This window comes from Rhinichthys klamathensis, unplaced genomic scaffold (assembly GCF_029890125.1).
Source record: "Rhinichthys klamathensis goyatoka isolate OS25496 unplaced genomic scaffold, OSU_Roscu_1.1 h1tg000111l_1, whole genome shotgun sequence".
Lineage (NCBI taxonomy): Eukaryota > Metazoa > Chordata > Actinopteri > Cypriniformes > Leuciscidae > Rhinichthys > Rhinichthys klamathensis.
The window spans coordinates 11779607-11800131 of NW_026606649.1; the positions used below are offsets into that span (position 1 = coordinate 11779607).

Below are 20525 nucleotides of genomic sequence, written 5' to 3' on the forward strand. Positions count from 1 at the left end.
ATTTCAACTGTGGGCCATTTTACATCGGAGATGGTAACTGTTAAACTCAGCGCTTATGCTGACGATGTCACTGTAATAATAAGATCAAATGAAGATGTGTGCAATCTGGAAGCGGCTCTTGAGATTTATCAAAGAGCCTCCTCAGCTCGAGTCAACTGGAAAAAAAGCACATCTTTGTTATTAGGCCAATGGGAGGAAGAAGGTAGGCCTATTCCCAAACTTCCTCAGCGCTGCCCCTGGAGTTCAGAGGGGTTTAAAGTGCTGGGGGTTTTCCTTGGAACAGAGCAATACATGCAGAAAAATTGGGAAGGCTTTTACGAAAAGGTGGCTGGTCGCTTACAGAAGTGGAGATGGATTCTCCCCCGGGTGTCATATAGAGGGAGGGTTCTTGTTGTAAATAATCTAGCAGCATCTATGCTGTGGCATCGTTTGACGGTTATTGACCCCCCGAAGGAACTACTACAAAAACTACAGAAGGATTTTGTTGATTTTTTTTGGGATGGTTTCCACTGGCTTCCTTCTGGAATCTTATACTTGCCAGTAAATGAAGGAGGACAAGGACTGATTGAACTATCAGCTAAAGTCAGAGCCATGAGACTAAAATCTGCCCAGAGACTGCTTTTTTCTACAGATTTTATCCCTTGGGTGTCATTTGGACTAACTTTACTAAGATCCCTTTGTGGTAATGCCCTAGATAAGCAACTGTTTTTGATGTCACCTTTTATTGAAAATGTTACATTTGGTGCAAATTTCTATACATCGGTTTTGAAATCTTGGGAAGTGTTTAGGTTGAATCGGTCTGATAATGATCATTATGGCTTGAATGAACCACTGTTTTTTAATCCTTTTTTAGGAAATGTTTGCGTGTCTAATAGTTTGGTTAGGTTATGTATGAAGAAAGGGTTTACTAAAGTGGGACATTTGATTAATTTGGACTCAAAAGAGTGGAGATCAGCAGAAGATGTTGCCGGTCAGGTGGATGTGAGGTCGGTGAGGGTGGTGGAGCGGTTGATTTCAGGCTTGAAAGCTGCTCTTCCTTCTCCTCTTTTGCGTTTTGTAGAGATTTCTCTAGAGGGTGGGCCTACACATCTCGCTTTTCCTGATTTAGGTGTGTGCCCTGAGTTTTGCCCTGAAACCAGTCAGGTTGGGAAGTTGCTAAAGTTCGAGAGATTAAAAGGGCTACTTTTTCATACTGTGGGAAAAAAAGATATGTATCAGGTCTGTGTAAAAACTGCTTATTTTAAGGATCTTCATGACAGATATGATACAAAATGGAGAGAAAAGCTCACAGTGGCAGATGATATCAATCCTTCTTGGAAGCTTTTTTATAAAAGTCCCCTTCCAAAACGCTCAGGTGATCTACAGTGGAGAGTATTACATTGTGTGCTAGCCACTAATGTTTTTGTGTCCAAATTCAACTTGAATGTTCTGCCCTTATGTCATGCCTGTAATAGTCATGAAACGGTTTTTCATGTTTTCATTGAATGCCCAAGGTTGGTGCCACTTTTTGCATTGCTGGGAAGAATTATTGATGGGTTGGGTTTTGATTTTAACAAAGTACTTTTTATTTATGGCTGTAGGTATTCTAAAGTGAACAAGGATCGCTGTACTGTTGCTAATTTTATACTTGGGCAAGCGAAACTAGCTATTTGGAAGACTTGTAGACTTGCTCTTGAAGGACGAATTGTTAAAGTTTTAAGTCTGTTTACAGCACTTGTTGAATCAAGAATAAGGGCAGAATATATTTTCTTTAAAACTACAGGGAATATGGTTGACTTTATGTACAAATGGTGTATAAATAGTGGTTTGTTTGTGGTGTGTGAAGATGATTCTTTATCCTTTGTGTGGTGAATATTTTTGAATAATTTTTTTGTATTACTGTTAAGTGTGTAATGTAATTTCTTGTTTGAGTAAAGAATTTTAAACGTCTCTCTCTCTCTCTCTCTCTCTCTCTCTCTCTCTCTCTCTCTCTCTCTCTCTCTCTCTGAGAGAGGAATAGATTTTCTTTTTTAAGCTGTCTGACAGCAAGAATGGGCCCAGAGGTGCTCAGGTCGATAAGGATAGCATAGCCACTGAATGGGTATTTACTGCTGAATGCAGATGATTAGCAAGAGACTGGACCGCAACCTGGAGCAAAACCAAACGAGAGTGAATACAAGGAGGAGAATGAGAGCGTGTTGGTGAGGATGGACAGCTGGTACAGTACATCGCCATATTATGTAATAGAAGCCCATGGTTTGATAGAAATAGATCTATTTGGATAAAGTGACGATAGTATTATATACATCAGCATATGCTTTCATTTATTTTTAGTTCACATTTTAAACATCTAAAATGCATGCCATCTTTAGATATATACATGCATGGGTCATATATTGAGTAATACTCAATTGCTACTATAGATTATTTGAGATTATATAGAACTTAAAGTTTCCTCCTAGTCAAAAAAAGAGATTTTTTTTTGTGAATAAACGGCATAAATGGCTCATTTTTACATACAGATGACATCTATTCAGTCACAGTGTTGTAATCAAAGTAGGACAGGTACTATTCATATAAAATAACAAAAAAAACTAATGATTAGAATAAAATATGGGAAACTCCTACTCAACTGTTCCTGGCAGCGCAAAGTCTACACTGCACCTGACAGCAAACCCATAGCTTGAGAGTAAAATGAAACAAAACACTGTAACCCATTTCACATCTGAAGAAGAGATTTGAATAGAAGTTTTAGCCAGTTAATTTCTCAAAGTATACCCACACATAGAGGGTCTCTCCCTCTTTTTTTATATAATGGATTATGCACAATTGTAATTTGCTTTGACCATCAATGCAGTGAACTTTATCAATGAAGTTGCTGTATGTGTGAACGGGTTGGAAAATGGGGAAGATAATTAAAGTACAATTTTATTTTACAAATATTAAGGAAAACATTGCATTGCATTCATGCACACAAAAAAAGTCAGTGGAAAAATACAGCTGGCCCTACAGTATTAGAGAGGTCTGTTCCTGTGTGAAAAATCCCAGCTCACGGGATGCAAGGGTCCATCTGGGGAAGAGACATCGCATCAGTGTCAGCTGCATGTGGTGGCTAATGTAATCACCATGGAGACATGAGGAGAGTGATTGACAGGTTCATCCCCTGATCAAATTGCCTCTCTTGAATGAAGTAGGGTTTTTACCAGATGAGGCAACAAACTTGGGATTGGAAAAATGAGCCTCAAAGAGAAGATGTCAATAGACAGTCTGTTGTAGAGGGTGTAATCACATGGTTAAAGGATGTCCTCATGGACTCTGAGGGGGGTGAGAAAGAGGGATGTGGGTTTCAACATGCACACCAAATGGCGTTAATTTATGAAGAAATCTGAGAGAGGCCAGGGAGTAGGGCTACAGGGATTGCGCCACTGGGAAGATGATCTCTTTGACTTCAGGAAACCCATGATGCAGGAAAGGAAAACTGAGAAGTCACTCCAAAGGGATGCTGAGAATAGGAGATATTACAATGCAAAGTGGACATATTTATGTCCTCGGACTCAAGGAAAAAAGTTTGCTTCCACATGAACTATAGAGCGCTGTGGGAAACGGCAGGAGATTAGCTGGGCTGTGGTTTCCTGTGCAAAATTTGGAGGATTCACTCTTCAAAAACAATGTATAAATTGACAAATAAATACACACCCACACACACCACATGGCTTAAGATAGTGAACTATTGCTGTGTGCATCTTAAATCTAGTGGCTTAATTTAAATTGTGTATCTGAACTACTAAAATCCAGATTTAGTTAACTAGTGGCCTATGTGTGCCTGAGCCAATATGCCTCAAGATTACCTAATTAGAAACACGCACTGTGTCGTTATCACACAAGATATCATGTTGAAGGCTGAAAGCAGACTGCTACAGCAAACCCTGACCAAGTATATGATGGTTGAGCAGTAAGCTTATTGGTTGCTGATGCAACAGGATCCAATCAGCTGAGCCCTGTAGAGAACTATGTTATTGCTATAGCAGATTGAGTTAAGGACCTATCAGCCTGTCATCTAGAGTTTCATGACAGAACTTTGTATTTATTATTTCTTTGAAACTTGAAACTTACAACTTTAAATGCTGCCAATTTCAACCAACGACTATAACTTTGACCAATACATTACAAACTAGATATTATGTGCTTATGTTCAGACACCTCTCCAGTCCAATTAAGAGCAAATCACAAATAAATAATGAAAACTTCTCCCTAACCCATTAAAAAGAAAAATCTGAATAAAATAAAGAGACAAAAGTTTAGTATGTTAGAGAATCATGCACTAGGTAAAACTGTGATCCTCATTCATAAATATTTCAGGCTGAAGCTGTTCTGAAGCTAAACACTAGCACATGCTGGATCAGAGTCTCCAAACTAAGGCCTGTGCCAGCACTTTGCTCTCAGTGTAACAGAAACCCATGTGAGTCAGCACAATATATAGATCATATTACCACATTGCAGCAGTTATGCTTGAGCGAGCATGCTTATCAACCAACTTTTATGACTCATTGCAATTATGTCTTGATTAACACATCATCAACATATCCAAGCAAGCTATTTTCAAGAGCATGACTGTTAATCGGTTTACAGAAGACACCAAAGCTCTGCTCCAAAACTACTGATCTTTCTCCATACACAACATTTAAAGTCATCATAAGTGTGCTCCCGATGCCAGAGCACTTGGTAGATTGTCTTGTAAGACAGAGTTTTTCAGTATCGTTTTGCTTATGAGGGAACCCTTTCCTAAAATAAAAAGGCCCCATTTGCATTTTCATTTATATTGTGTGAGAAAAAAGTGTGCTATTATAAAACTGCTTTTGGGTTTAATAAAATGAATACACCAAAGCCACTGCAAATTATTAAAACATTATTTGGAATATCATATATTATATAATTCAGTAAATCATCATGTTGAATATATTTTAGTTATTTACATTTTAAGTAACCACAATTTGTAAATAATTTGCAAAAAAACCCCAAAAAACAGTACAATTCAAAACCTGAATTTTCAGCAGTCTTCAGTGTTACATGATCCTTCAGAAATCATTCTAATATGCTGATGTGCTGCTCAAGAAACATTTCTTATTATTATCAATGTTGAAAACAATTGTTTTAGGATTCTTTAATGAATAGAAAGTTCATAACCTTTATTTGAAATAGAAATCTTTTGTAACATTATAAATGTCTTTACTGTCATTTTTGATCAATTTAATGTATCCTTGCTGAATACAAATATTAACTCCCCCCCCCCCCAAACTTTTTTTTTAGCCAACAGAAATATTGGCTATAATTTATCTTAACTTATTAACTTTTACTTCTATTTCTTAAGTATATAATAATATATATTAGGAGAGCAGCTGGTTATATATGCTGTAGCATTTGAAACATTCATGCCTGTACAAAAAAATAAGTCATTGCTAAAAATGAAAAATAAATAAAAATAAAATAAAATAAAAGGTATGGTTAATATTGAACATCTTAACCTTTTCTTAAGATCGTCAAAAAACTAATTACAAACACTTGAAAATGCGTTTAAAGGGGTCCTTTAATGCTTGCAGGAACCTAAAATGGACTCTAACATGTCATCTGTAGATCATCTCAGCTTTCCCTCTGTTCTGTTTCTTGTGGGATCTCAATTCCATCATCTATTAGCCTCTCTTTGCTGGACAGTCCCCTTCATCACGGCTTCGAGACAATTTAGTCCATCTTCTTGCATGGATACGAATGCTGATCTGAGGGCCGCAGATCCTCAAAAGAATCTAATCAGAGACCTTGTGCCCTCTGACCTGAGCTAAGGTCATAAGTAGCACGGCGGATTTATGACCTGAATCTCTTGGGTAATAATTTAAAGGTCAGGGGGGACAGTGAAAAAGCAAGGCGGAAAGCACTTAAAGTAATGGAAGTGAATGCCGCGTCAGTGTTATCATTCCTCCCTATGGTAGCTCGGCCGCACAGCCATTAAAGCCACTATTAGATAAGTGTGCTGTGTGCACTGATGCATTTATTAAATGCTCAGCACTGCTTCCTATTAACTATAGTGTAAAATAACTGTGTGAACTGAAGGAAATCAAAATGCCACTGACATTAAAAACAGGGCATCGGACTGGGTGTACTTGTGGGTTAAACATCAACAGAAGACAGAATAATTAATGTTATGGGCTTAGCAGATACTGTCTTATCTAAGCAACAGTATATTTTTACTACATGGTCCATCTCCCTGAAGTCACCCAGGGTTAAGTGTCTCGCTAATGTGTAACCCCTCCTGGGGTTTGAACCAACAGCCTTTAGATTTCCAGCCAAGATCATTAACCACCAAACCACACCACCCCATTAAAAAGTAAAATATGAGTAAAGTAAAATATGAGTTCCCTTTCGAATGGGAAATCGCACTGCCTCTGAACAAGATGCTATGGGTAACGCCTCCAGAGCAACCAGTTTCTATAGCACGTGTCTAAGCGCAACAACTGCATTGACCGGCAACAGCCTATGAACATGTCATCCTCTTCTTCATCTTCAGGGCCATTTGACTTGTCGGTAAGTAATTACAAAGGCTAACGTATGCAAATGTTTCAGGAAGTGTGATCCGTGTCCATGTTATTTGACACCAGATGATACACAACTTGTGCTTCATTTCTTTGGGCGAGGAGCACGCGTGCTCTGTCCTCGAGAGGGTAGAATGCGCACACTGTGAGCATTTTTCAATGTAAAAGCTCTGGTTTTGTTTTTGTCCCTCTTCTCAAGGAAACTGGGGCAAACACAGTTCAGGTCCTACAATCACTGAGGCGAGGAGGAAACTAAGATCAGGGGGTCTCAGGTGGAGCTTGCTGAGGAGTTTGAGAGAGGCATGGCCCTTTTGCGCTCCTCAGTGGCTGGCGAGGGCGAAATGCTGGAGGAGAATGTTTTGTCTCTCACATCCTCTGATCCAGCAGGCAATGCTCTGCAGGCTTTGAGCCTGGATGAGCAGGAAATGGCTGAGGAGGGTGAAGAGTTTAAGGAAACGGAGCCTTCTCAGCATTCGCCAACTGCCCTGCGTATGATGAGTTTATGGAGTGCACCTCGGGTAGTTTAGATCTGCCTTGGAGGCGCAAGATGGTAGACTAGATGAACGATTTTTATCTGGACATAACCCATGAGCTTTCCCTTTCTTCTTGATCTCCACACAGAGATCGAGAAACTTGGAAGAATCCGTATTCGGCCCGCATCCATCAATTCCAACATGACAATTATGCAAATATTGAAGGGATGTATGTGCATGGATACGAGTCGATACCTCACATTGAAGAGACGATGGTGAGCTATCTCTCAATGGGGAAACATCGACACTGAAGGCTCCGACCCTGCCTTCCAAGCCCCTTAGAGTTACATCACGCTTGAATGGCTGGGCATACATGGAAGAGGGTAGGGGCTGCTTTGCACACTATGGCAGTTCTGCAAGCATATCAGGCTGACCTGCTTAAGGACCTGGACCAGGGTCAGGGTATTTCCCCTGATGTGCTAGCCGAGCTGTGTCGTACCACATATCTTGCTCTCTGAGCCACTAAACAGACTGCTGACACGATCGGTAGACCGATGGCAGCAATACCCTTCTCCTCGATTCACCAGTTTCACCTTCTGAGCTGTTTGGGACATCTGTTGAGGCGGTGGTTGCCAAGTTTAAGGAAGCAAGACATGGTCGGCAGCCTTTAAAACCTACATACCGCACCGGCCCAGGACCACACCCAAACCCAGGAGCAAAGACGGGGCCAGAAGGCTAGTGTCGCCACTCGCGCCCCTCCTCCTTTAAAGAGTAGGTTTTAGAGGAGGCGTAAGGTGAGGAAGAAGAAGCAAGACCTCAGGGAAGTGATTAAATGGAGACGCAATCAGCACTCCAGAATCAATAAGGGTAAATAACATCTTCTCTCCTTCCCTTTAAGGGCAATAACATCAGCCCTAATTCTATCAGGACTTGGCAGTGAGAGTATGTTTTTCTATCAGAGCTTAGTTATGTTGAGTGTTGTTAGTACTCCCCTCATTTTAGAGGGTCGTCATACTGAGTACTCCGCTCCCTAAGAGCTCCGTTTTTTGTTTGAGTCAAGTTGACTCTTTCTATGAGCCTCAGTTACAAGCATAGTCACAGTTACTTGTTATTAGTACTCCCTTCGTTTTAGAGGGTCGTTTTAAAGAGCTCTGTGTCATTTCTTTCAAGTATTAGTGCTCTTTGGCAAAAGAGCCTTCTTTATAAGTTAAGTCTGGTGAGTTTGGCTATAACTCCCCTCACTTTAGAGGGTTGTTATGCTCCCTAGAGCTCCGGTTAGTTTTAATATCAAGTTGTTAGAATGCACAATGTTAAGTTGAGTTCAGTTCTACCTTCGTTTTAGAGGGTCGTTATGCAGAGTGCACTGATCCCTACAGCCTTGGCTGCAATATTGTTGAGTTGAATTTCTCTCGGTGAGCCTCCTGGACAAGCTGTCTTCGTGGTTGAGCCGGTGTACTCCCTTCGTTTGAGAGGGTTGGTATGCAGAGTACTTAGCTCCCTGGGGCTATGTACAGCAAAACCGTCAAGTAGGTAGACTTTCGAATTGAAAGGCCAAGGTCTAATTTTGTGCCTGGCCATATTCCCTTAAAATAATATTTCAATAGGTATGATTCCAAGCCTTTGAGCTATGCCCTTGGGCCAGGCCCTACCACTTGGCCCTGCAAGGAGGGAAGGTGTAAGGCCGGGACTTTTCTCGTTTAGGTTATGTAGCTTGGGCAGTGGCCATAGGGAATAGTGTCACTGACAGCTTTCTGGTGCGTCTTTTGAGGAATCTGACTACGGCAAGGTCGGGAGAGTCAGTTTTTTGAGTGCTTAGTCACAGTAGATAGGGCATGTATTCCCCTCAGCATGGCTGAATGGGTATTTATTCCCCATAGCGTCTTGTTCAGATGCAGTGCGAGTTCCCATTCGAAAGGGAACGTCTCGGGTTACAAGTGTATCTATAGTTCCCTGAGAAGCGGAACGAGACACTCCCTCTCGTGGCCCTGCTTCTGGGATGCCTGCTACATCTCCTTCAGACGAAAAAGTTGATGACATGTTCTAGGGATGCCAGTATCGCCATTGCGCCCAATACTGCGCTCGTGTACTCGTACTTGTACTCATTAAAATGCTCCGAAACCAACAACTGATACCAAGCAGCGTACAGTGCTTGTGACAAAGTAACACGACAACAGAGCAAACAGAGAGCAGAATGGGTCCATCGCATGAGCTTGTCGAGCACATCCTTTTTTCACAGACATCGCTGGAAAGTTTGTAGTTTGGTTGGATATGTCAATAGCAAATAAAGTAAAAGAAAGTAACGTTAAATGACGGTAGAGAGAGAGCTTCTGTTGCATGCTCTTGATTACTGATCGTTCACTCAGCACACACACGTCATTTGGATTAAAAATAAATAGTATATGTAATAAATATGAATATATATTTATACAGCGAAGACCAGTGCAGGTTATGTATTATTATTGTGTGTTGTCAATGATTAAATAAATAAATACTAAATACTAAAATACTAGTGATGTCATAGGCTGTCACCGGCCAATGCAATTGTTGCATTTATACACGTGCTTCAGACACAGGTCACGCTGGAGGCGTTCCCCATAGCATCTTGTTCAGACACAGTGTCTTGTTCCCCTTCTCAGGGAACCATGGTTACACTTCTAACCTGAGATGTTTTCTAACTGTACATTTTTAATATATTTGCACATAAGAGACTACTTTTAAAAAATACATTAACACTCGACACAATGAAGAAAGAAGAGAATGAAGACATCGAATGAACAAGAGAAACTATCTTGGTTTAGCATAGGCACAAACAAAAAGAAAGAAAACTACGGAAATGTGAATGAGGTTTTTAGAGCTACTTGTTAAAAAAATGAGATTTTGTTTTGGGGTGTATTTATAAAAAAAGCTGCAAAATTGCTAAACATTTTGTAATCCACTTTTCCATTGACATGGTATTTAGGCGCATAGTGAAATCTCATTTACACCCCCCACCCACATCATATATGTGGTGATTCGCTGTGATTGTGTGCAGCAATTTTTGTATTTTTTACCACATAAGTGCAGCCTTGCATAAGAGACCCCAAACTGAAGACAGAGGAGGAGAAAAAAAGTACACAAACTATTTAAGCTTTGCATAATCTAAAGGCCAAAACAATGTATTATCGAATTAGTATGGAGGGCTTTATGAGACTGGCAATTTCACTTATATTACATGATGCGTGGTAATGACGTAAAGACTGCCTAACTGTGCAGTGAAAAGCGGTTAAGTCTGCTCTACCTTTTTATTATAATTTTTTCCTTTTATTTGTAATGCTCAAAAAAGAGTTACTTCATGTATAAGAGAAGTGCATTGCCTGTGAACCTGAAAAAAAGTTACAAAATTGCTACAAGGCAATCACTTTAAAGGCTTTCAGTAACTGCAAATTGTTCGCTTTCAGCATGGAAATGGATAAAAGTGTCTCCAAAATTCACAAATATAAATATCTCAATTTTGAGTCCATGCCAGAACCGCAGCTCCAAAATTCAAAGGTTTCTGCCAGGCAGGCAGTATGGAGACCAAAAAGACCGACACCAAAGGGACACTCTGAGATCGTGAGACACCCATGTGAATGAAATGTCTAGAACCAAATGAAGAAAGCTAGAGAAAAATGCAGGAGACTGAACGTAGCACGTCCATGTGAAAGACACAGGATGAAATTATGAAACATGGAGTGAGAACATAGACCTGTCAACCTCTTCTGTCACTTTTGTGAAAGAGGAAGAGGGAGCACAAAGGTCAAGGAAAGCAGTGTAAGAGGAAAGCGTGAACAAGAAGGGGAGGAAATGAATAGGGATAGAAAAACAGACAGAGCGGGGCAGGCTGGGTAAAGGAGATGGGTCTGCAGATGACAACCTCTGAGAGGAGGACGCAGATGTTACAGGACAAAACCCCCCTCCCAGATGACCGTGTTTGGTTTTATGGATAGATACCTTGTTCTGCCCACACACACCTGCATTAATACGCCTCACACGATGAAGGACAGAAACAAGGAAATGCAGAAAAGAGGAAAGCATGGATTAGATGAGAGCGAGTGGGTGATGAAAATGAAACAAATACTAAATGTATGCAATTATAACAGCTTTGTCTCATATTTTTCTCCAAAGATTCTTTAGTCGATATACAAATTGACTAGTGCTGTCAGTTGATAGAAATGTTTAAATCACGGTTAATCATGATTGCAGGGCTTTTAGATGCCAAGGACGTCCACATATAATGATGGTCTCAATAGACACCCTTCCTAAGATATATAAAGCCAATTATATATTTTCATGCATAAAGTCCCATTTATAATGTGTGTGAAAAAATATTAAGCATAAGAAAGGTTTCTGTTTCAGAAATGAAATAATTGGCATTTATTTTGCCACTGTACTTAAAGGGTTAGTTCACCCAAAAATGAAAATTCTGTCAGTAATTACTCACCCTCATGTTGTTCCAACCCCGTAAGACTTTCGTTCATCTTCGGAACACAAATTAAGATATTTTTGATGAAATCTGAGAGCTGTCTCACTCCTCCATAGGCTTCTATGTAATTGAAACTTGCCGGCCCACTACGGCCCGCAACGTCAGAATGTAGGCTCACTTTTGGCCAGCATCACACTCATGACCAGCGTCGGCCAATAGTGAGCTATATGTTCTGACGTAGCGCTGCGCTGTTACACTACGTGAACTCACTCTGAGGCCCACACAGAAGAAGATGAATAGTAGAATAAAGTCGTTATTTTGGGCGTTATTTTGGGGCACAAAAAGTATTCTCGTCGCTTGAAGGTTGAGCCACTGTAGTCACTTGGATTATTTTAACGATGTTTTTACAAACTTTCTGGGCCGGCAGGTTTCAATTACATAGAAGCCTATGGAGGAGAGAGACAGTTCTCAGATTTAATCAAAAAATATCTTGATATTTCGAAGATGAACGAAAGTCTTACGGGGTTGGAACAACATGTGGGTGAGTAATTACTGACAGAATTTTCATTTTTGGGTGAACTAACCCTTTAAGCCAAAGCAAATTATATAAATATTACCTTGAAAATATTCACTTTGTATTAAACTGACCGGGTATCTTCTTTTTTTCTCGACCCAAAGGGTCATAAAACCCTAAACACATTTTTTTGAGATGTTAACAGATGTACAGGTTGCACATCACTGAAAACAACAACAGCACTCATTGGCCCTCATTTATCAAAAGTGCGTACACCAAATTTCCAGCGTACACCTGGCGTACACCCAAAACCACGGTGACTTTGAGATTTATCAATATGGACGTTGGCGTACGGCACGCTCAAATCCTACGCCAGCTCAGGAGGTGGTGTACGCACATTTTGAGTTAGTGCGGAAATGTGCAGAAAAACAATTCCTAACACCACAAAACGCACTGACAAACTAAAAGATATGATATATTATGACCCACTGTAAAACAAAAAAACAAAAACATAGTAATTATTTACTTCAGTGTTTATTTTTGTGCAACATGGACTTCAATGTTTAATTTGTGTGACTTTACCAAAGCATTTGATTTGTAGCCATATGTATTCCTTCAGTTGCGAGCCTGTGCGCTTTACCCTGACGTTTCATGGTTTGGCCCGGCAGGTGCGCACGGACTGAGTTCGGTAACGAAAGGCTTTCAATGACCAACAAATAATTCAGACTGACAAAATAATAAAAAATACATTCTTCTTCTTTTAAATAATAATAATAATACAAATAATAATAATGACATTCTTCTTCTAAATAACAATAAGCGTCATTAATAATACAAATCATACTAATAATAAGAAGCATATTACAAATTGTCATGCAATTATTAATGTGAATGAATGGTAGGCCTACTCCACATCACATCATCATCATCACTATTGTACACACCAATACATGTAACGTGATTCGAAATTGAATGCTAATTCAAAAGACGTGCTGTAAAATAATGCATTGCGATAGGTCATTTCGCCTCCACGTCAGAGAAGTTTCTCTTCTTTGCCGTCTTCCGTGTGTCCATGGCGTAAAATGAGGGCGTGGGGGAAGCGGAGACTTGGGCGTGTTATTCTAATGACGATCGTTTTCAGCCGCGGGATTTATCAAGGGCAGGTATTGCGTACACTTGGATTTCAAAGGTACGCACAGCTTCATAAATCAGGCGGTGAGAGGAGTGTAAGCATAATCTAACGCCAACATATACGCTTGTTTCTACGCAAGAATGATAAATGAGGGCCATTATGTTTATTATTAGGGGAAAGGTGGTTATTTTTACATTATTTTTTTTACATTCTTCTGGTTTAAAAAGCAAATTTGAACCAACATCACAAAAAGTGAGGTACATTGATTAACTTGGAGTGGTGATTGGCTGCCGTGGCCGTGGCTGTGTCTGGTCTACGTCATCAGTTTCTGAGCTTTTCTCCGCATTATTCATGAGAATAAACTTTTAATCCAATCACTGCTCTTTATTATGCACGAGATCGCATTACAGTGGAGAATTCAAATGTCACAAAAGACATTTCAGTGCTGTTTGTTCACCTCTGCCTGTTCAGCTCTGCATTCGGACACGTGTTGTAAGTGTATCAGTACAGTAGCAGAAAAGTGTTGTTTGCATTTTACCCATGATGCGGTCAGAGATGGAGTTTGACTACCAACACATCGAAAATATGACTGTAACAATATTTAATACATAACATGCTGAGCGTGCATAAGAGCGGTTTCTGCATGGAACGCAGCGATGAGTTTAACAACACTCGCAACGTGGATCACAGTTCATATCAGGACGGGATCATGTGTGTTTCAAGTCATGGATATATTTCATTTACTCTAGTAGTGCTCTAAACATGATGCAGCACTGTGTATGTGCACATATTTCATCATGTCTTCTTCAAATGAATATGTTAATACGGACACTGGCTGCTACGTCTGATCATGCGTTGTGATGACAATGAATTAATCTGATAAACAGAACACAATGATGTGTAGACCAACAATTCAAAGAAGAATGGACAAAAATGCCTTCCATTCTGTGTTAAACTGATGCGTGGCAGTTGTTCAGAGATTGTAGTGCTTGTAAACATAATGAAAATTTTATTATACCTATTAGACCAATAGCTCTGCAAAATTATAATGCTGATTTTTTTAAGAATAATTGATCAAAACTTATTTGATTTGACCATGATAGGTGTTAGTAGTCTCTAAGTTTTTGTGAATTTGTTGCTACAGGGTTATGCTTTTTTTAAATACATCAAGTTACTCACAACTCTGTTTTTTTCTCTGCTCACATTTTAATATTAATTTGTCTGTATCCACCTTATTTTTTAGGTAAACGCGGGCGCGGCCGGTGTCATTCGCTTCCAGCTATTTTTAGCTGTACAAAACAGCTAGTTATGCTGCTTGATATCTTATTGGCCTTGAGTAACTCAAAAATGTTATCTACAAATTTTATTTTCACATCCACAAAGTGTCACAAAGTTCTATGAGGAGTTCCAACATTATACAAGCAACAAAAGAGAGAGATAGCACGCTCATTTTGAGTTTAGCTGTGCCCTAAAGGAGTTATTGGTGTTTTGGGTGCTGGTGTCTTCTGCTTAACGAATTGATATGTAGTAGGGAGAAAGGCCTGGGTGATTGAATTTGTCTGAGGTAAATATTGTGAGATTGGATTTATGCATAGCGGGTCATCAGAGGGAGAGAGAGAGAGACAGAGAGAGAGAAGATAATGGGTATATCAGGCAGATAAATGGAAGGGTGGAGAAAGAGATGAAGCCGAAAGGTGAAAAGGCGTGAGGAGTGTTGGAACAGGGGAACAGGCAATTTGAGAAGCTTGACGGCATTTGCGTTTAAATTGGGGACATATTGAGCCCAAACAAACAGCAGTGGGAGGATCATTCAGTCACAAACAATTTAAATAGGATTCTGAAGTAAAGCATGAGTTTATTCGGCTGTGAACTTCTGGATTTCTCTCAATCGCATATCAGTGACTGAATATGCAATAATGCCTTTGTTTTGTCATGACAGCAGAGGAGTCCACTGTGTTTCATTGTGAGAGTGGGCATAGTTATTACAGTCACTGTGATACCAGTCTTGGACTTTGTTTTGCCTTCTGTGTTTGTGCACCATGTGTTTTCTTGTTAATCAGTTTCACCTGTTACCTGTCATAATCCTCATCACAGACATCATCACTCACCGTGTGCAGCTGTTGTCACTTAGTCTCCTCATTTGTCTGTGTATATAGTCTCCCTAGTTTCAGTTCTTCATGGTCGGTTCTACGTCTTTACTGCTTGCTATGTTTGGTACGTGTCTTGTTCATAAATAAATATTAGTTTGATCGTTATCCGTCTTTCTGAACGTGCTTCACGCAGCCAAAGCGTGAAAATTACATCCACAGATTTATTCTTCTGCAGGGACTATAAGTTGTTTTGATTAATAAAGACTAAAGATTCATGAAGAATGGCTGTCTGACTGGAAAAAAGAAACTGTAAACAGAAGAATTAGGGGGCTTTCACACTGGCAGTTTAGTTCAGAACGGGGCACGGTTCGCATGAAAAATTGCTAATGTGAACGCTGTCATGCGGACCCGGGTGCGCACTGGGGTACCAAACCCGAGACTACCTGGAGGAGGTGGTCTGAGTTCGGTTGATCCCGAACCGTGCCGCGTGAAAGCAACACGGCGCATGCGTTTTAGCTTATTGTGATGTATTCAGTTAAATAAAACACTTGTAAGGGATGATAGTGTTGACGATTTACCTTGGATACGAGCGAGAGTGAGCCTGCAGTGTATTCGTGCATTGCGCGTGGAATCAGGGCAACAAATTTGGAAATCCACTGTCTCCTCAAAAGAAGCCACCTTATGTGACACACGCACAGTAAACATGTATAGTTCACTCAACTGCGCATAATAGCAGCGAATTAATAAAAAATATTGAATATTGACCCGTGTTCTGGTCTCTATCATGCGCCATGCACGTTTGCGATGACGTAATATGCACGCAAACGTACCAGGGTTCGATAGAATCAAGCTGAGTGTGAAACCAGACCAACGCTGCGGGGGGCGCTGGGAACAAACGCGCCCGGGTCGAAGTAAATGAGCCCAGTGTAAAAGCCCCCTAAGAATCACCGTGTGTGTATAGTTTATCACTGATACAAAATATAAAGCATACTCCTTCAATACAAATATCTGTCATTCATTTGTTTTCCCCACTTTCTTTTGTTTGGGTTGTCAGTTCTTTCTTTTGTTTTGGTTGCTGCTTTTTCTTGTTTGTTTGTTTATTCTTTAATTTATTCACGTTTTTCAAATTCTTTCAATTTTTTTTGTTTGTTTTTTCTTTTGTTTATTTGTGGATAAGTTAGTTTGTTCTTTCTAATATTTGTTTATACATTTGTTTGCTTGTGCACTACTTTCCTTTCATTTGTTTGTTCTTTGTAATATTTATTTATATGTTCGTTCTTCTTTTGTGTACTAGTTCTTATTTTTCTTTTCATTTGTTTTTTCTGTCTAATTTTTTTTAAGCCTTTAAGATGTAAGATGCAATTTAACTAATAGTAAAATTCTAAAAGTGAATTTAATGATCGTTATGTATTTCCATTGATCAATCCTTAATCAATTACTCAATTTAAATGCATAAGGATTATTCATTTAAATTTGATGGAATTTTACTATTAATTAAATTGCGTAAATCTTAAAAAAGGCTTAATTTTTGTGTGTGCAATATTTGGTTATTCATTTGTTCTTTGGTTTGCTTGTGCACTGGATCTTATTTTTCTTTCAATTGCTTGTTTTCTTCCATATTTTATATATATATATATATATATATATATATATAGAAATGTAGCCTATTTCATAAATGTCACGCATATTCGTTATCTGTCCTTTTTGACATCTTTTCCCGTACAACATTAACTTACCTGTTCATTAACTTAACATGCTAGTCAATAATAATAATAATAATAATATAATAATAATAATAATAATAATAATATATATATAATATATATATATATATATATATATATAAATAATAAATAATATATATATATATATATATATATATATATATTATTATTATTATTATTGACTAGCATGTTAAGTTAATGAACAGGTAAGTTAATGTTGTACGGGAAAAGATGTCAAAAAGGACAGATAACGAATATGCGTGACATTTATGAAATAGGCTACATCTGTGAATTATTAAATGTAGTTTCAAATGTTTTATTTATAAATAATATTGACAAAGTAAATAAATCCATGTGTTAGAAAATCACTTGTTCCCAATATATAGTACTATACAGTAAAAAGAAAGCAAAGAGCAATGTTGCAAACGGTCTTTTTGTGCTCCTGGTACCCGCGGTGGTAATAGCCATTTTTGGTTGAGATCAAAATTCCGTTTTAAAACAAAAATCGACATAACATATAACAAAGAGGCAAGCATTTTGTGGAAAGGACCCCCAAGGATGGCTAAAGCTTTCACTACAGCGCATGCCATCAAAGAGAAACTGAACTGATAATGTGGATGCTGTAGTCGAGATTAATGATTATTAATAACTTTAATGAATAAAAGTTTGATATACCTCAACAACTTTGTTTGATCTTTTGTTTGTTTGATCTTTTGTTTGTTTATTCATTATCTCCATTTCCTTTAATTGTCAGTTTGTTTATAACAAGGTTATTCAGCTCTGGTCTTGGAGGGCCACTGTCCTGCAGTTTTCCAACACACTGGAATACTAAATACTCTGTTTTAATATTTTTCAATTCTATTTCAACAAGCTTATGTAAAAAAACCATACGGAGACAAATATGAACACACAATGACACATCAGCTGCATGCTACAAACAATTACGCACAGCAGCTCTTGTGTATGTGTGGGCTCAGGAACGATGTGTTATGTACTGTATCCTGTTATCACGCACATGCAAAAGAACGTGTGCAAGCTAACAAGTTATATAAGATCTAAACTGAGCCACCCTTTACCTCTAAAGCCTATTCTACTTTCTAAATGCCTTCCTCTGATCATTGAGGCATACGGCTCTGTGATTGGAGTGTGACTTGAGTGTGGATGTTGGACCTTGTTGTAAAGACGGGTAGGATTGCCAATTGGCAATGTGTGCTGTACTTAGACTGCTGCTGGATGGACCCTTGAGGGGATATTGAACACAAGCTGCAGAGCAAACTAAACATCTTATTAATGAGCACATGCAGACAAAAGGGAGAAAGAGAGGGAAGACGGTAAAAGACACAGCCGTTAGTTGGTGAAAACGATTGGTATTTCTTTTTCCCCATTACAGTTTTGTTTGCTTTTTTAAACACTTGCCAAGAAATATCATTTTGGAGCTGCAGCTCTGGAGGGAATGAGACACCTGCGATCTACAGATAAAGACACCTGCAGGACCAGAACATGTCCACGCGGCTCAATCTGAGGTGCTAATAATCTCCACGTTGATCAAAGTGACAGCACTGAGTATTGAAGCACCAGGGTGGGGGTTGGGGGGAAACATTTTAGAAGGTAGATTCAATTAATATTAAGACATTTAATGTGCTCTTACTGGTTTACAAGTTTGAGCAGGTTAGTTGAGTAGAATTCAAAACGGAATGTCCAAACGCAACATGCTCAGCTACGTATGCTATCTATTCTGCAGAGTGCCTCGTTGAAACATGAGTAACAAAGTTTCCATTCAGCAGTTTGTGCTGTGAATCATGGGCTGTTACACCTGCAGTCTTAACGGCAGAATGATACACACAAGCTGTAATATTACTAATCACAGCTTTAACATTTAAAGAAAATTGTGTGAGTGAGTGTGTGGACAAGCTGTGACTTCAAGCCTCAAGCTCTAGAGATTACACACCCACAGTTCTTTCACTGACTGTCTGATTCATACTGCTCACAGAATTAGAACGTACTGAACGTGGCAAGCTCTAATCTGATTGGTTGACATTTAAAAGGTACTAGGTTGATAAAATTAGCACTTTTGAGAATGAAAGAATCTCTAGTTGCTTCATGCATTTAGATTGACCAAATTGCTGAATCATTATGCACATTGCATTTAGACTTCTTTCCACATAAATGTGTCTCCATAAAAATGGATATAAAATGGATCTACTCTTCCTGTGCTAAATGAAAATCTAATGTAATGCTTATAAATGCAAGTTTATATCTCACAATCCTGAGAAAAGTCAGAATTTGGGAGATATAACTTCGCAATTGTGAGAAAAAAGTCAGAATTGCAAGTTTATTTCTCGCAATTCAGACTTTATTTCTCGCAATTGCAAGTTTATTTCTCGCAATTGTAAGACTGTAAAACTTGTTGGAGAAACTGTTCTGACCACATGGTCTATTGAAACAAAGGAACTTGCTGAAAATTAACATTCGACCTCCCCCTCACGCAGTCTCACCTGATTTCATTCTCTCACCCAGTAACAGCTAAAACCCACACAAGTATATATATGGTTTAATGTGAATGATTATTGTGTTTAGTATCATTTTAAAGGTCTCAGGGTGGCTGGTTCAGATGTCTCATTCCAAATAAGTAAAACAAAAGGTAATAAGGTTTTTTAGAAGTTTAGAGAAACTGGCACACAAAGAAAGGTGGACAAATGGCCTTTCTCCCCTACCCCCAAAATAAGGTGTAACCTGAATGCAAATTACCATTGAAAAGAAGTTCTGGCTATTTAATGGAATGCAGCAAGGAGTCGTGGCTTTTTCTGTATTTCAGATAGCCCATGAGGACTAGCTCATGTAGTTCTTAAATGTTGGGTTTGCATCATGCAATGCATGATATGCATTGATTATCTTTCAATTGATTATGGAATTGTTATAATACATTTACCTGACATAATAAATTGTTATATTTGATTATTCTAACAGACTTTGACTTTATTTTCATTGGAGTTAAAAGGAATAGTCAAACATTAACGTATATTTAAAGATGCACAGATATCATTGAAAAACACTTTCATTTTATGGAGTCAGATGAAACGAGTTAATACATATGATAGAATGTATTGCATTTAATTAAAAATCCCTTTGCCATTTGAAGAGACGGAACGCGCATGTGACCTTCACCTCTAATCGATACCGCCATTGGATCGAATTAGACGGACTTACAAAATTCTAAGAAAAAAGTCAGAATTGCGAGATGTAAACTCACAAGTGTGAGAAAAAAAAGTTGCTTGCAATTATCTTTTTAGGTTTTATTCTTCGGCGAAAACAAGCTTCCATATAAACTAAACAGAACAAAAAACACAAAGTAAAGACTAAAACAAAACAAAAACAAAACAAAAAACAAAGCACAAAACAAAAAGCAAAGCAAAACAAAACATTAGTTTGAGAGTGAAACGAAAGCTTTAGTGCAAGTTCTGCCGGGAAGACTTGATTGTTATGTCACTTGTTACCTTCTCATCTATCCAATTGTGTTCTAATACTTGTAGTATAAAAGATTGGTACTTTCACATGTCTGAGTTCGCAGATGCTGACGCCTTCATTCACCTC

At 38.7% G+C, this 20525-nt stretch overlaps 1 protein-coding gene across 1 annotated transcript in view; it reads right to left on the reverse strand.

Annotated features, from left to right (window-relative positions):
* Positions 1 to 20525, reverse strand: part of npr1a (natriuretic peptide receptor 1a) — a 135848-nt gene that overhangs the window by 43133 nt on the left and 72190 nt on the right. The window lies entirely within an intron of this gene.